We start from the raw sequence: 16171 nt of genomic DNA on the forward strand, positions 1-16171 counted from the left end.
AGGTTCGTCCCCAAGTTGGTGTCCCAGCGCGCTCTGTCGGCATCCTGGCAGCTGCTCCAACAGCTGCAGGGGATGCGGAGCTGCGCGTCTCCAAGCAGCAGGAATCAATTCTTCCATCTGCTTCGTTGGCATCCGAAAAGTCTCTTCCCAAAGTTGATGGCACGGAACGGAGCGTAACTTTTACTTAAGGATGCCTGATTGGTCAAAGAGATTAAAAAGGGGAAAAAAGAAAGAAAGAAAGGAAGAAAATGGGAAAAAAAAGGCCCAGAACTGGCAGAGGATGCTGCTCATGGAGCCACCCACCACCTGTGTGCTGCGTTGAGTTTGGAGCTCAATCCCTTCCAATTGCGTTGCGTTCGGGTGTCATCTGAGGACACAGCCCCTGCTTCTTCCTTTGCTTTGCTTTCATTCTGCCTTCCCCCAGCCCAACGTCAGCCCCAGCTCGGTGTGTTTTGGACCATGGAGGTGCAATTAATTTAATGGGGGTTGATTTAGGGAGAGGGGTTGGGTGGTGTTGTGTCATCCCGCACGCATCGGTGCTGAAATGCTTTGGGTGAAATGCTTTGGTGTTTCAATAGGAGAACACACAGATTGACCACCTGAACGTTTTCCGTGCTCGTGGAGCTGTGAGGATGCTCTTTCCCTCAAAGCACCTCCAGAGTTCACCTTTTCCCCCCCAAAATCTTCACTCAGAAATGGGCAAAACCTAGGCATAACAGCGAATCCAAGGCACGCACAGGAGGGTTTTGCTTTTTGTGCCAATGATGGGATTCCCAAGGCCAGAAAACTTGATTTATTTGGTTTTTTGTCTGTTTGCTTTTCAGTTATAAGGAAGGGAAACCTCGCTTTGCATGTTGTGCTGCTCAGCACCCGATGGGCGCTGGATGGGCGTAATGGGGTGGCTGAGCTCGTTCGCTTGTTCTGAGCTGCAGGTGGGCACTGAGGGTGCTCACCTAATACAATGAACCAAGCAGAGAGCATCAGCCTCATTGCTCCATCCCATGCAGTGACTGAGTGCTGGCTGTGGTTGAGAAGCTGGTTTGGGGGGGGGGAGTGTTGGGGACGATGCACCCCAAAAAGCCCAACATCTGTAGAGATGGGAAACTTGTCGTCCCGCCTCGATATTGCTTTGCTCAACCAAAAATAAATTGGAAAAGAAAATTGGACGTCGCACCAATTTGGGGGCAAGTTTATAAATTCTGCAGCTAAGCAATCCCAATAGAAGATGATAGATCGCTGTGGAGCGCGTGGTCCCGGCCGTGATGTATGGCCGCATTAACCACAACGCCATATTACATGATTCTCTTTTATTACCACTGTTGGTGGCAGACAGAAAAACAGATTACACTTGAGATCAAATCGATGGGAACTTTATTTACTGGCCTTTTAAAAACATATTTCTGCACTTTATAAAAACATACGGTAGGTGCTATTGATAGAAGTTGTCTGCTTGTTAAAAAGCAATTTACCCGCGGCGACGCTCGTAAGTTGCGTTTTCACTGCGCTACCTTTTACCTGCTTGTCCTGATCTGTGCTTGTTGAGGTGGTTGATGACTTCCTCAGGTTTATTTGGGACTGGGTGAGGGGAAGGGCAGGGCAGCATCCTTCTAGAGGAGTGGTGATGGGAATGGAGCTGGGTACAGCTGCACTGTTGGGAGCGCTCATCTGGGTTAGCCCAGGTTGGATGTAGGGAAGATCTTCTATGGAAGAGTGGTGGGATGTTGGTGGTGGGGTGACCAGGGAGGTTGGTGGGATCAGCATTGAGAGCTGTGGGATGTGGCACTGAGGGACTTTGTTAATGGGGATGGGTTGGGGTTAAGCTTGGGATCTTGGAGGTCTTTTCCAACCTTGGTAACCCTATGAACAATTCCCCTGTTGGTCTGAGGTCAAACAAATCCACTGTGTTGGATGCTGAAGGTTCTCAGCATCGCCTCTTTGGGCCATCTTAGTAATAAAGCCTTTTTCTCATGGTTTCTCCTCCAACAGAACTTCTGAAACTTGAGTTTTTTGCTATGACCCTCTTCCACCCAGGCTTGTCCCATCAGCCTGGTGCATCTGCAAACTTTCTGCAGGCAAAGCTGCAACCCAAGAGAACTCCACCTCTTGGAACTGTGCACTTCTATCATATCTAATTCTTTAAAACCCCCTTCCGTAACAGAATGAGTTGGAAGTCGTGACGTGCTCAAAGCTACACACAGCAGAACTTGCATAGAGCTGTGTGCTGCTCTGGGACCGGAGCCGCAGCCACGTCCCTTTCTGTCCCCCTCCTCCTTTTGTGAACATCTGGAGACAGCTCTGATTTATATGTGCTCTAGGGTCCGCAGCCCATTATTTGAGACAATTACTTCTATGGGTAAATTCATTAGCCTTTAACAAAGGGAGGAGAGGATCTGCTTCATCTCCCGGTGGGGCCATGCTCTAGTTGTGTCAAGCAGTGATTTGCAGCTGGCTGGGCAAGGGGCGTCGGGGTGGCACTCAGGTTCGGTTCAACTCTCATTAAAGAAGACGTTTTTAAGCAGAATTTTTCTTGACAGTTTGTGCATCCTCTCTGGCTCGTGGCACCATCTGGGACTGAGGAGCCACCAGCGTTTTTCACTCAATCCTGTCCGGGCTACTTAAAAAAAACACAACCCACAATGGACTCGCATTCCTTCCCCACGCTGTCAGACAGATATTATGGGATTACCCAAGACCTCGGTGCCAACCCCTCCCTCTTGCCTTGCTTTGGGTTCCCATGCCCTGTTAAAGTGGCTGGGCATCCCATTGCCCTGACTTCAGAGGGCTGTGCTGCAATGGGACAAAGCCTGCGAGCAAGCAGGGAGCCTCTCTAAACTGGAGGAAAAGCAGGACTGCATTGCTCCACACACACTCTGTTGACCCAAGCTATATATTTGGGGTTTAGGATGCAGCCCCTGCAGTGTGAACCGCCACTCTGCTTCTTCTGTGTTTTGTAGGGCTCTTCAACATGGGGGCAATGGGTGGGTTGGTGTTCAGCGCCCGGCCCCACCATAGGGGACAGCTGGTGCCACGCTATGAGAGTGTCTCTCCATGAGTGATCCTGGCAGAAACGTCGCTTTGCATCTGGTTCATTACCTACACGTTTGCTGGACGTTTAACGGCCCCGGACAAATAGCGATGGCAAGAACCTCCAGGTCATCAAATCCACGTTCCTCATTGCTTATGTATTGGCATCCGTGTGTGTCTAGGACAGACACTTGTGCCTGTTTCAGCTGCAAAATGTTTGAAGCAGCCGACGGTTTTACTTTGATCCCCGTAAACACTATACAGTAATCAAAGTTTAAGCCGCTTTGGATGAAATAATTGCTTAACAATCATATAAGACAAAGTGATTCAACAAATGACAATTAGGACTTGTGATATACAGAACAGATGCATTCAGTGTACCATATTATAATGTGCTAATACAAGATTGACAGCACAATAATAGGAGAGAACAGCCACTCAGCCTATAATTCTAAACCAAATGTGAGGCTGTCCACAGAGCTCAAATCCTAGCAGGCTGTACAATTAGAGGTAAGAAGGCACAAGGTTCACAAAGACTCATTAGCAGGTTGGCTGCGAAATTTCCAAGGGGGGAAGGCTCCCACTGCAGTGTTACGCTGTTGGTTGTAGGGAGGAGGGGGCTCGAGGTGATGGTGTAGGGGTTGGGTGTGACGTGTGGGGCTGTCGTGTGTCCCTACTGAGCTCTGCTCTGATTTTGGGGCTGTGTGATGGTGTTGAGCTCAGTCCGGCTTTGGGGACCCGGCTCCATCAGATGGTGTTACAGCACAGCGTGGGTGCACGGAGGAGACAACGGTGTTGGGGACTGGATGAAATGAAGGCTGATATGAGCACGGAGCACTGATTGGCATCCCCTATAGGAGTTGGGCTCTTCCCAAGTCCTAAATGATACTGATGGGTGACAGGGGCACCCTTTGGCCCTGTCCATGGTCATTAAGGCTCCCGCTCTTCTCTTTGGGCGACTCGAGTGATGGGGACATGTGCACGTCAATCTGCAAAGGGAAGAAATGTCACCACATCCCATGTCCAAACAGCACACAGAGATCAGCCTGTGTGTTTTCAGCTCTGGTGACAAAACCCACTTGGTCTCCTCGTGTGCTTTCCTCACTCTGTGCGCTCTTATCCCGCTCAACGTATCATTTTGTCGTGTTTTATTATTAAATAAACATGCCAGAAAATACACTTTTTTTTTTGCGTGCGTGGGGGAGGATGGAAAGGTTTGGTGATTAAAACTTCTACCCATCAGTGCTCAGCTCCAGGAGATTGGTTGTGTTGCTTTGTGTTGGATCTTTCAGGTTGGTGTCAAGGTTGGATGTGGGGTTTGGGATGGGCACATCCCTATCAGTATTAAGGAGTCAGGAGTTCATCTGTTGCATGGCCATGACCCCGCTGTTGCAGGGAACCTTTGGTTTTCCAGCTTGCTAATCTGAAAGCTACAGGGATGCGTCGGGTCCGTGGGAGTGTTTTGGGGGATGGCAAAGTCAACAGCAATGCATTTTGATAGAAGGCAAACCCAGGTCAAATAACATCTCCTGCTTTTCCCTTCATTGCGGGGGCAGCGGGGTGACATGAGCAGAGGGGCAGCAATGCTCCCCCCTCCCTTCATCTTCCCACCCATTTAATTTTTGAGGAGCCTCTCGGGAAGCAGAGCCCCAAACACACAGAGCTGAGTGCCAAAGCCCATCTGGGGCTGCACGTCACCCCCATCAATGGCAGATCAATGAGCCCCAAGGAGCAGTGTCACTTTTATTGAGCCTTCTGCCACCCGCAGGACCCGCCTTGGCTTTTTCAAAAGCAATTAGCGGTGCTTTGGGTGGGTGGGAGGGTTTATAGCATGAGGCAGGCTCCTGCGGACACTCGTGCCTTGGAAATGGGATTTATAGGGGCCTGAAATGATGCTTAATCAAGGGCTGATCTCTGGCTGCTTTGGGTAACTTTGGGCACAAATGTGTACATATGCACTGTGCTTTCTCTTGGTGCAGTTTTGGCACCTGAGGCTCTTGGTGCCTTTGTGCAGCCATCGGGATGCCTCATTGTGCTCTTTGCTGCTGTGCCACTCTGGATGCACTACCTGAGCATCATCTCCAGCATGAGGTGGGACGTGCTGCCTTCCTGTGGGGCTCTGAGCATCAGCGTCCTACTCAGTCTTTGGAGCTTCTCCTTCCCTACCCTGAGCATCTCCTCCCCATCCCTGAAGCATCCCGTCCCCAGTCCCTGGAGCATCCCCTCCCCATTCCCCAGAGCATTCCCTCCCCAGTCCTGGAGCATCTCCACCCCAATCCTTGGAGCATCTCCTCCCCAATCCCAGAGCATCCTCCCCAATCCCAGAGCATCCTCCCCAACCCCTGGATCATCTCCTCCCCAATCTCTGGAACATCTCCTCCCCAATCCCCAAAGCATCTCCTCCCCATCCTCCCCTGCACAACTTCCCCAGTGCCTCCCTGCCAGCACAGGAACCATCCTCACAGATGAGTAATTCTTCCCAATTCCGGGGTTCTTCCTGCACTCCCCACCCTGCAGCATCCCCCGAGCCCACCCTCCTGTATCCAGCCTCCAATCTGCAGCAGCAATATCCCCCCTCACCCCAACAGAGGGGATGGGATGGAGGATCTGGGTTATACAAGCTGGGTTTGGGGAGACTATTTTGGATTGTTCCTTCCTGCCTCCAAATTGCAGCTTCGAATGTGACAAGTTACAAAACACTTGAGTCATTTCTCTCGCGCGCTGCCGTTCCCCCACAAGGAGCTGTTCGGGTTTGGTTTGTTTTAGAGGGGAAAGAAAAGGGGGGGCTGGGGGGGGAAGCCGGCTTCCTGCTCCCCTCCCTCCCCCCCTCCTCAGTGTGCAGCCCACACGCAGGGTAACTCTGAAGCTGTTTATGTAAGCTGCTCATGTTCTGCTGAGCTGCAGCGAGAGCTGTTGTCAATTCAGAGGAAAGCCCACGTCTGCCCACGTAGGATCTCCCAAGCAGGGTTGTGTAACGTAGCCAGAGCTGAGCCGAGAGGGATCAGAGCCCCCATACCTGGGGGTGAAGGAGGGGAAAGCTGCATGGGGTGGTGGGAGGTGGGATGGATTCCTATGGGGAGGGGATGTGGCCGTTCCCTGCTCTCTGCTGCCCTTCCTGAGCTGTGGTTGGGGATCGTGGGATGGACCTGTGTAAATTGCACATTTTGGGTGATGGCATGTTTGGGGTAATCGAGTCAGAAGGAGGCTTAAAGCATGTGTGATTCATGTGGTTTTCAAAGCCAAGAGTGCTTTCCTGGTAGGCTGTGCTGGACTTGAGGCAGCAAGGTCTGCACAGGTTGGATGGGGGTGGTTGCAGCATCCCAAAGCAACCTGCAGTGTGTGCTCTGACAATCAGCCCTGGAAGGACTTTCCCAACCCTGTGTGGCCATTCCCAGTCCTGTGTGTCCATCCCATCCCTAGGTGTCCGTCCCAAACCTATGCATCCATCCCAGCCCTATGTGTCCATTCCCAACCCTACACATCCATCCCAATATTAAATGTCCGTTCTCAACCCTACATATCTATCCCAGCCCTATGTGTCCATCCCAACCCTATACTTCTGTCCCAACTTTATGTGTCCATTCCCAACTCTACATGTCTACCCTAGCCCTATATGTCCATTCCAACCCTATACATCTGTCTCAACATTATGTGTCCATTCCCAACCCTACACATCCATCCCAACCCTGCATGTCCATTCCCAACGCTACACATCCATCCCAATCTTATGCATCCATTCCCAACCTGACACATCCATCTCAACCCTTCATGTCCATTGTCACCCCTACAATCCATCCCAACCCCATTCATCCATCCCAACCCCATACATCCATCCCAGCCCTATCCATCCATCCCAACCCTACACATCTATACCAACCCTACATNCCCTATACATCTGTCTCAACATTATGTGTCCATTCCCAACCCTACACATCCATCCCAACCCTGCATGTCCATTCCCAACGCTACACATCTATCCCTAGCTTATATGTCCATTGCCAACCCTACATGTCCATCCCAACCCTACTCATCCATCCCAACCCTACACATCCATCCCAACCCTACTCATCCATCCCAACCCTACACATCCATCTCAGCCCTATGCATCCATCCCAACCCTACACATCTATACCAACCCTACATGTCCATCCCAACCCTACACATCCATCCCAACACTACTCATCCACACCAGCCCTATATGTTGGGACCCTTGTGCTCCAAGCAACACCACGTTCTGAGTTCATTGGGATAAGCCCAGTGTCCTGATCTTGGTTGGCTCCACACCACACCAATGTGCCCCCACTTCATGCCGTTTTTGCCCCAAATCCAACAAGCCAACACAACCTCATCTCACATCACCTGCTCCAGCGGATGCCACCATGCCCACCGCTGCCACCTCCCACATCTGTGCCACCAAGGCCGTTGAAATCCACTTTTCTTGCAACACCCGCTGCCGAAAGGCCCTCGATCCTCTTGCACAGGGTGGGGAACGCCGCATTATCATTTCAATGCTTCTTTACATAAATAGTGAAAAAGAAGAAAAGCCGGTGGCTGGCGTTTGCTCGCAGCCTCTGAGAAATGCTATCTCAGTGATCGGGTTTTAGTCCTTTGCAAGTGTTCCATTTTTATACATATTTATTCATGCAGAACAGAGACGCCGAGCGCGTCGCCCTGCCGCGGGGCTGAGGGATGCGCTGCTATACATAAGAATGCACCTTCATTTACATCCTCCCTACTTCCCCACAATTGAACTGTGTGCAGCTGGGTTATTTTTATTCCTTCTGTGTGTTTCCTTAAAGGTGGGGGAAGAATTTTGGGGTGGGTTGGGAAAAAAAACCAACAAAACCCGCACCTCTAAATGCACTTTTTTAAAGGAAAACAAGAAAAAAGAAACTTCCATTAAGAATTCCCTCCTGGATGTTTCTAAGCCATAGAAATGAGGCGTGTTGGTGAGGGGGGAGAGGATGAGGGGGAGGAATGCGTTTTGGGGCAAAGAGTAAGTTTATAACTATTTTTCTCTTAACTGGAGCAGTTAGCTGCGGCGCGAGCCATTCATCTCCTGATTTAATAACTCACTCTCCCAGCACGGAGATGGGCTATTGCAGTCCTGGATATTGCTTTTCTTGGTATCAAGTATCAAAGATGAATCCGCATCTTCTAATAAAACACATTTTCATTGTAATTGAAATAATAATTTTCTGCTCCCTCTTTTCTTTTTTCCACCCCCCTTTATTTTGGGTTCTAAAGCTCTCCTTCCCCCATTCCTGCCCTGGAAATTATTTTTTTCCCCAAAAGAAGTGGAGGTTTTGGTGCTGGCAGTGGAGCGAAGTGCGGCTTTCTTCACCCAAATCGTACATCAAATGTTGTATCTTATATATATAATATTTAGTGGGGTTAATGTTCTTAAAAGCTTCTCCTCACCTGTCCACCCTTTAACTTGTGCTACATGGACCCAGCTGCTGTTTTCAGGACACATTTGGGACACTTATGGCCATGGGGACCCATATGGTGATGGGCACCCATATAGTGATCCCCATATGGTGATGGAAACCCATATGGTGATGGAGACCCATATAATGATACGGACCCATATGGCAATGTGGGTCCGAATGGTTATAGGAATCCATATGGTGATGGGGATCTGTATGATGATAGTAACCCATACGGTGATGGGCATCTGGATGGCAATGGTGACCCATATGGCGATGGAGACCCACATGGTGATGAGGACCCATATGATTGTAGGTACCCATATGGTTGTGGGGACCCATACAGCAACGAGAACCCATAGGGTGAAGGGGACCCATACAGTGGTGGAGCCCCACGTGGTGATGGGGCCCCATGCAGCTATAGGGACCCCTATAGTGATGGTTGCATCCCTGCAGCTGTGGTTTCTCCAGCAAAGATCCAGAGTTTAGAAGAGCAATGCTGGGATATTTCCTGGTGCAACACGCTGCTGTTGTGCTTTGCACGTCCATCTCAGCCCTGGGACACACCAGGAGGGAACGGTGCAATTAAAACCCCACCGACACGTGCGAAAAGTGACAGCCTCCAAACAGCACATGGAATCAAGATGAAAGGCAAACGCCAGCTCTGGCACAACCTTAGGAAAGGATCCATCAGCTCGACGCATCGTCCTGGGATTTCAAACCACGCCAATGAAATTTGGCCGCTTCATTTCATTCACTGTCAATCAGAGCCGCCGCTACCGATGCTTCCTCCCTGTTTCAGATCCCGCGGTTCTGTTGGCGCTGCCCAGAGCTCGCTGTATCCCAGCCAGGCAGCCCTCAACGCCGAGCGATTAAATCATCATCAAAAAGGAGAGACGGAGCTTCTCAGACATAATAGTGAAGAAAGAGGGGGGTGGCTCCGGGTCTGCTTCCATCCCAGTACGTTTCTGAGCTCTTCATGCAGAGCTTTGGGTTTCCTATGGGATTTGTTGGGGTTTTGGTGCTGCCTCCCCGCCGGTAAAATCTAGTGCTTTAATAACAGAGCTGTGAAGAGGGATGGGGAGGGATAATTGTGCCACTGGGGGTTGCGACGTGAGGCATTCCCTGCCCTGGATTTGGCCCTTTGTAGATTAGAAGTGCGCCAGCTCCATGTCTTCAGCTCAAAGGAGCCCACGTTGGATTCAGATCCTGATCTGGGGTGTGAAGCGGAACCCCTGGCAGCCAGGGGGGGGTGATGGGGACAGGGATTGTTTGTATGGGAAAATGGCATAAAAAAATAAGTTGTCTGTTCTTACACGGCGGCCAAGTGGGGCAGCAAAGGGCCGGGCGAGCGAAAGCTTTTTAATTTCAGAAATGTCACTGAGTCACGAATGAGTCATAATTATAATGGGAGACATTTCCAACCCGGTGCATGACTCGGAGACATCTTCCAGGGATGTGAAGCTGTTTGTAACGGCCCGGCCGTGCCCGGTGAGGTGACAGGGGGACGCGTTAATGCCCCCGTTGGGTGGCAGGTGTCTATTAGTGGGGCTCCTACCCCTGTCTGTGATGCCGGGTAGAGTGCCATGGGGGTGGCCGGGGGAGCCCTGAGCATCTCCTCTTCTCCTTCTCCTCCTCCTCCAACGCATTTCTACTGCTCACATCAGAGCGCAGCCCCAATTCATTAAGCAGAACGGGTAGGAGCTAAATTAAAGAGCCAGTCCAACCAGTTTGGGGCTCCCATGCCAAGCGGGTCCTCAACGTCAGGGAGAAATCCGCCCTCACCCGGTCGGCATGAAATATTCCTGAGCCACAAACGCCTTGGACTCATTTGCTTTTCCATAAATAAACTCGTCGGGAGATATTTGGAGATGGGCCCTGAGCGGCGGAGCTTGGAGCTGCTCCCAAAAATGCGCCGCTGTTTGGGCTCCAGGGGAGGCTTTGGGATTGCTTTGAGCTCAGTTTTGGTGTGAGTGTGGGGTTCTGCCCCTGCTGGGCTCCCCAAAGCCACACATATCCCAAGGGCTGCTCCGATGGCCTGGCACTGCTTGGGAACAGGTTGTGGGTTCATATAGGGGCTGATTTGGGGGTATTGGCTATGTGGTCATATCATACAGGGGCTGATGTAGGGTTATTGGCTATGGGATCATACAGGAGCTGATGTAGGGTTATTGACTATGGGGTCATACAGGAGCTGATGTAGGGGTATTGGCTATGGGGTCATACAGGACAAGGGGTAGTGGCTATGGGGTCATATCATACAGGGGCTGATGTAGCGAGTTAATTGGCTATGCGGGTCATACAGGAGCTGATGTAGGGGTATTGGCTATGGGGTCATAAAGGACAAGGGGTAGTGGCTATGGGGTCATATCATACAGGGGCTGATGTAGGGTTATTGGCTATGGGGTCATACAGGAGCTGATGTAGGGGTATTGGCTATGTGGTCATACAGGACAAGGTGTAGTGGCTATGGGGTCATATCATACAGGGGCCAATGTAGGGGTATTGGCTATGGGTTCATACAGGGGCTGATGTAGGGGTATTGGCCATGGGGTCATATAGGGGCTGATATAAGGGCATTTTCAGAAGTGGCTGCTTTGGGGTATTTCCAAAAGTGGTGGTCTACTGTGTTGCTTGGATGATGCTCAGTGTCTGAGCTACTTGCAAGAAGCAGAATGAACCCTTTGCTGTAGCACATGCATGGTGCCCCCCACCCAACCACAGCAAGACGAGTTGCTCCCCAATGGGGAAAAAAAGAACAGAAAGTGGTAGAATCATAGGGAATTGTATTCCTTTATTCCCAACTGGGGAAATGGAGCAGGAGAGCCACGAGGCTGCTTGCAGCTCTGCAGGGAGGCAAGGATCCATCCCCTCTCTTCCCGCAGCGACCAAGCGCTCCGTGCTTGTCCGCCGCGCGCTGATGGCTTGTGACAAGGACAGGATTGCTCCTTTGGTGAGCGCACACACTCCCGAAAACCCTCACGGTCTCTCACCATCCACTTCTCCTTCTTCTCCATCAATTTCCAGCCTCGCGCTGAGCACGGACATGGGAGAGGAGTCTAATCCGACCCATAAACTCTGTCACATCCTCATTAATTTGCCCATGTCTCCCGTTGTAGCCTGAGGACACCGTCACATTTGCAGCGCCTCAATGGCTTCATTTTGACAGCTGTAGGAAAGGTGAGCAGCACGGAGCTGCGCCCGCCCTGTGTCCCACTGGGTGGCTCTGGGACGGTGTCACCCCTCTTGGGGACACGGGCTGTGATGCTTTGCATCTTAGCACTGCTTTTCTTTTCCAATTTCCTTTTTTTTACCCCCTATTTCTGCTGATTTTGCGTGTTTTATAGCTCAAACTCCCAGGGTGGATCTTTCTCTATCCCGGGAGCTCCGCTGTCCTATTCTAATGCAAATGCGCGCTGGTTGATAATCTAATGTTGAGTGGATTATTTCACCCCCAGATGAGCTGCTTTAAGGCAGGATTTTGCTTTCAGTATATTGAGCTGAAGGGAAAAAAAGCAGCACCACAAAGAAGCCCACCTTGAACGGGGCTTTATCACCTGCAATCTGTGCTCTTCTCCCTTTCCTTCACACACCACAAGATATGAAGAAATCCAACCCTCCGCTGCCTTCACTTTGTGTGCACAATAATCGCATCACCAAGTGTTTGTATTGCAATTAGAGCCAGGGATATAAATAGAGAAATCAATTAGAAGGGTCCTGGCTTTGTGGTAGCACTCTGCATCCCACCCAACATCGGTGGACACCCAAAACTTGGTGGCTGTTGCATTGCAGAGCCAACATCCCATTGGGGAGTGTTTTGGGAGCCAAGCATGGAGCACCTCCATGCGCTCCTTGCCTTTCCTGCTTTACTCTCACCTCCAGCATCCATTCCTGGTTGAAATGCAATCAGCCCTGAACTGTCCTGCTTCACTCTGTCCCCCTTTCTCCTACAAACACGGGTTACGGCATCGCTGTTGGCTTCCCAACTGCATCATCCCCACCCGGTGTTGAAATCCATGCTGAGTGTTGCCAGGAATGGGAGCAGCCCCGCCACACCTGCACCGGCTCTGTGCTGGAATTTGGGGCTGTTTTTTGGGGCTCAAATAGGGCTGGGCCATGCTTGGCCATCAGCAGTTGCTCAATGGCAGCAGGGTGGAGAGGGCATGGATGGAAACACGCAGAGCTATTGGGAAGGGAGGAATAAGGGTTTGGCTGCAGCTCCCATCCCCATCCCTATATCCCTATACCGGGGTGCTTTGCACACAGGATGAATCCTCACCCCCACAACTGTGCGCTTGGAAAAGAACCTTAATGCAACCCCACCAAAACAAACCCTTCCTCGGCACGTGCGGCTCTTTCCCCCGGGAGAGACTGATATAGAGAGTGGAGCACACGTGACAGATGTTAATCGCATCGTTTAATGCTCTCCTGGAAGGCAGGATGTGCAGGGATGGGTACCAACCCAGGGGCTTTTGTTTCTGCTCCTGCAACGCATCCTCGGTGCAATGCACAGCGTTGGGATGCGCCCTAGGAATTGTGCAAAGGTGTTAATTGCAGCTTGATTGATCACAGCTCTATCAGCCGCAGCTTGATCAATAGCTGATTGATTGATTGGGGATGCTGGCGGGGTGGATCTGCCCATTGCTGGAATACACATAAGAAATTGAATTGAAGCAAGGGTAGGGGAAACCCCTGTGCATCCTGGTATGTAAAGAGGGGAAAACTGCACCCAAAGTGCTTCCATCCCACCTGCAGGATGGCAGAGGGGAGAACTGCAATGTGAGCACCCTGCCTTAGGAGTGAGCATCCTTGCCCCTGGGAAATAAGGGGGTAAAAAGGAGGAATCTATTTGTTCTAGGTTTGGAAAAATGCCTTTTTCCACGCACCCCCCCCCCCCCCCGCTGACTTGGGGTGGATGCAGGCCACACAGCGACGCTGCCTCTCCCTAAAAGTCACCAACTTATTGCCTAATAGATTTCCCAGTCATGAAGTCCCCGCACTCCATATGTACCCAAATCAAAGCAATTACGGATTTAAATGAAGCTGGAATCCGTGGTGCAGAAAACGCTTGTTTTAGCATGAGATTGGACAGAGGTGAGCGACCTGCAGCACCCCCAGTAATGAAAGCTCTTCACAGCTTGCAGTGTTTCACCGGCCGGTAATTGCTGCAGGCTGCGATACGGATCTGGCTGCGTTAATGATGCACTGTTCCTTTTCATAGGATTCATTTAAGCTTCCCTTTTTATTATTATTATTTTTGGGGGGGATTTCAAAGCAAGAAGGCAGCGTGGAGATTAACACGTTAAGGCGGACGTTTTTTTATCACTTAAAATATTATTTAAGGCTTTGGGGTATTGATTAACGAAGCGATCGGGGCTGGTGTCTTCGTGCTGGAGATGGATGCGCTGTGACACGGGCGCTCGTCGCTCCTGGCCAGGCTGCATCCATAGGGTTTGTGTTTGATTTGGCATGACAAGATGGAGATATTAGGACAAAACATACATTAAGTGGGGGGGGGGAAGAGTTTGGATTGGAATAAAAATCCTATTAACTTCCAAAAGAAAACCATATCCAAGAGACAGTTGGCTTCTGTTGTGAGTTTATTATTAAATATTTTACTAGGGAGGGAAGTTCTGAGCTGAGCAGCTCTTCTCTCCTGTTTCTGGCATGGAGTTGTTTCCAAGCCCTTTTTGCCAAAGCAGCTCATTGCGTTGGCTCAGCAGGAGGTGGTGGAACACCGGGGTGGGTTTTCAGAGGACCGTGGGATCATTGAGGTTGGAAAAGACCACTGAGATCATCAGGTCCACCACCACTGTGCCCATATAGCCACAGAATGGAAAAGAGCTAAGACCACCAAGACCCCAACCCACCCTATCCATGCCCATAGGATTGATGAGGTTGGAAAGACCTCAAAGATCACCACATCCAGCCACCAACCCATCCCCACCGTGCCACCAAACCGCGTCACTTCAAGGCTCTTGCAGCGCTTCAGGACACCACGAGTGCATTCCCAAAGACGCTCCTGTGCTGGATGCTCTGCTCTCATCCTTCATCCTCCTGCAATCTCCCATCTCTCCCCAGGGGCTCCGGCATTAATTTCTTCCCTTGACCCCAGGGCTGGTGGCGAGGCGAGGTCAGGCAGCGGGGAGCAGAGAGGACAGCAGCAAATGATAAGGAGCTGCGGGCGCATCGGTGCCGCGACGCCTCGGAAATGGCATTTCCAGCTCGCTTAATCGCCCGGTCGCAGAGAAACGCTGAGATTCAATTACCAGCCCCCGCGGCCCCCAGCACCCCCATCCTCCCGCACGGCCCCGGGGGCGGTGGGGGTCCGTGGGGGTCAGGGCTGGGGGTCGAGGTGTGCAGGGGAATGAGAAGTGAGTAGCTGGCGGAGCACCAGGCGCTTTCCATTTAGAAGACTCAGAATTCAATCCAGAAAATAACGCAGCGCTCGTTGTTTAATTTCCCCCCGGTATTTTGTGTGCTTGTGGGATTTTAATGCTATTAATTATTGTTGGATTTGTGCTTTTTATTATTATTATTCATTTCCTTTGCAACGTGGTGTTAGTTTATTGGGAAAGGCAGCAGTTCTTTGCATCTCATATCTCATCCCACCATATCCCACCCCATCCCATCTCATCCATCCTATCCCATCCCATCCCCAACCCCATCCCCATCCCATCCCACACCACACCACTCCATCTCATCCCAGCTCATCTCATCTCATCCCATCCCATCCTCATCCGCATCCCATTACACACCATACTACTCTATCTCATCCCAGCTCATCCCATCTCATCCCAACATCCCATCCCCATCCCATCCCACACCACCCAATCTCATCCCACTTCACCCCCATCCCATCCCATCCTCATCCTCCTCCATTCTCTATTTTGTTTCTTTTTCCAATTCCTGCCTTCCCAGCACCAGAACCCAATCTGTCACTTTTGTCATCGAGTTCTATTTGCCCGGCCAAGGGCTCTCCTCACTGTCATCTCAGAGCCTCCGTGGGATGCTCGTGTGCCCGTGCCAGCATCCCAGTGCGCTCCCCCCAGTCGCACTTTGCCAGATAATGAGAGCGAGTTTAGAAACTTAAAGCCTCTTCCTTGCACGCTGGTGAGTGACACAAATGGAGTTCATATTTAATCATCTGTTAACTCGTTGTCTATTATAGCTCTTTAATAGCACCATAGATATTCTTAATGAAGCATGATTTAAGGTATTTACAGCTCTAGGACCGACAGACATCACTCACAGTGTGCAGGTAATGAGGCGTAAAACAGCTCTGGAAACCGTAAAAATGGGAGAGAGGGAGGGAGAGGGAGAGAAAGAGGGTGAGGAGTTGGAGCTGAATTATTCCGGGGTTTGTTTTAAAATGTTTAGGCATTTAAAGTCATTTCAGCTTCCCGAGGTGTCTGATGGCATCGGGTGCAGCGGTTCCCAGACCCGCGACCCTGACCTCAATGCTGGGGTGGGGGGAGGATGGGGATGGCAATGCTTCAGCTCTATCCCTTTGCACAAAAATAAGCATGGAGAAAGGGGAAAATGCTATTGTGGGGTCTGCCGAGATGAGGCTGTTTGCTTTTTTGGCCAACCCAATGGCATGCATGCAACAGCGAAGCGACGGACCTTCCCTTTGGCTCATCAGATGTCACCCCCCTGTGCAACGCTCCCCAGCAAAACAATCCATACACACACACACACACACACACACAGAGTGC

The 16171-nt window shown here is 50.9% G+C and overlaps 1 protein-coding gene across 1 annotated transcript in view; it reads left to right on the forward strand.

Moving 5' to 3' along the window:
* The window catches only part of PEBP4 (phosphatidylethanolamine binding protein 4), a 59564-nt gene that overhangs the window by 7087 nt on the left and 36306 nt on the right, over window positions 1-16171 (forward strand). The gene's annotated exons all lie outside the window — the stretch shown is intronic.

The sequence above is a fragment of the Coturnix japonica genome, chromosome 22 (assembly GCF_001577835.2).
Source record: "Coturnix japonica isolate 7356 chromosome 22, Coturnix japonica 2.1, whole genome shotgun sequence".
NCBI lineage: Eukaryota > Metazoa > Chordata > Aves > Galliformes > Phasianidae > Coturnix > Coturnix japonica.